At 42.5% G+C, this 1,571-nt stretch overlaps 1 long non-coding RNA gene across 2 annotated transcripts; it reads right to left on the reverse strand.

Annotated features, from left to right (window-relative positions):
* Positions 1-862: 862 nt before the first annotated feature.
* LOC134124261 (uncharacterized) lies at positions 863-1,571 on the reverse strand. Of its 2 annotated transcripts, XR_009955808.1 has the most exons (5): positions 1,558-1,571; positions 1,407-1,456; positions 1,205-1,255; positions 1,042-1,095; positions 863-961 (listed from the first exon to the last, which is right to left on the reverse strand). It is a non-coding gene; the product is annotated as an uncharacterized LOC134124261 (long non-coding RNA). The 2 variants fall into 2 exon arrangements; XR_009955758.1 differs by lacking the exon at positions 1,558-1,571 and having other exon boundaries at positions 1,407-1,505.

The following is a 1,571-nucleotide window of genomic DNA, read 5'->3' on the forward strand; positions in this document are numbered from 1 at the left end:
ACAATATGCAGAAATCTCTATAAACTGTGTCTGCTTATTCTGATTATCTTTCTAAAATGTGCACAGAACAAACAAGACAAGAGAAGATCCTGGCAACAGGTCAAGATAAACATTTAGCATGGTTGGTGACTGCCTTAAAAGTTTGCAAATGGTGTAGAAATTACTTACAAGATGCCTGCTCACATGTTTTATTTAAACTGATTTTAGCAGTTAAAAAAGGCTCATTTGTCTGGCACTGGAGGGGGGGGGGGGGGCTTCACCCCAGCTTAGGAATCTGCCCTTGTTTTAAACCAAAGAAGGCCTGGGAGAGACTCAGGGTGGGACAGTTACTGACTCTGATCCACATGCAGAAACCCACAGATAGTGCATTTACTCTATGGCTTGATGACTGGATCGGATCAATCCATAATTTATACATAGACACGTTTGCTTCATTCTCCCAACAATCACAAGTCTGATCTACCAAGAAGCCATTCTTTCTGCTCCTTGCAGATCAGGAGCTTTGTACAAATCGCTTTTGGTTCATTTGTGAACAAACGAGTGGAATCATACGTTGCCTCCTGGAACTGAACCCTGAATAGTAGAGGTTTGATATCCCAGATTTAACAATATCCACCGACACATCTAGGAGAACGCAAAATGGGTTTTTATTGGGTAACCCATTGTCCTCCCACTGGGTCAAAAACGTCTTACTCTGAGAGTGTCTCCCAAACCTTTAGTGAAGTATGGAGACCTTTTCTAGACTACGACTCCTTACAAGAACCTGTCTATGAGGAGCAACGCAGACCCCGTACCTGCCCCATAGCAACGAGGCACGTTGGATGACAGCATGAACGTGTTAAACTAGAGCAGGTAGCACCTGTTAAACAGCAGGAGGCCGTGTTGGTGTGGACTGAACCTGCAGCTGATGCGACCCTCACATCCGAGTGAACGGGGCTCTCTTCTGGTTCATCGTGCTTCCCTGTCACAAAGAGACATGAAGGCCTTTGTTAAGGAGAACTAAACCATCTGATTCTCACTATGTGAAGTAAAATCACCTACCCTTCTTTTTAAAGTGTTTGAGCTCAATCATAGAATATGTGAGGCTGGATTCATCTGAAATAATTAAATAATTATTTTTATTTTTTTTGAGTTTGCATTGACTTTGAATCCTTTGATTCTAGTATTTAACAGCTGTGGGATGAACACACAGGATGTACTGCACCTTGTTCAGGTTCTTCAGAGCCTTTGATTGTTTCATAGAGACAAGAATCACCTGCAGAGCAGTGAGGATGAAGACGAGGTCATTCAATCATTTGAACCACATATGGAAATGTTAGCATTAAAGTAAAGAACACATTACTAAATAAATCAAGATCAAAGCTGACCATCAAGAAGAGAAGCATAATGTCCGTCTTCAGTTTCACCCTGGTTGATCATGTGGTCTGTAGCTGGGCTCTGATTGGTCCTCTGAGACCTTGTGGGTCCAAAACATGAAGTAAACACAGAGGATTGAATGAGGAACATGTAAAGTCCTGCTGCCATGTTCAGAGTGAGAGAAGAGAGTCTTGTACCAACCTGCTGAGGCTTGA

This window comes from Pungitius pungitius, chromosome 1, assembly GCF_949316345.1.
Source record: "Pungitius pungitius chromosome 1, fPunPun2.1, whole genome shotgun sequence".
Lineage (NCBI taxonomy): Eukaryota > Metazoa > Chordata > Actinopteri > Perciformes > Gasterosteidae > Pungitius > Pungitius pungitius.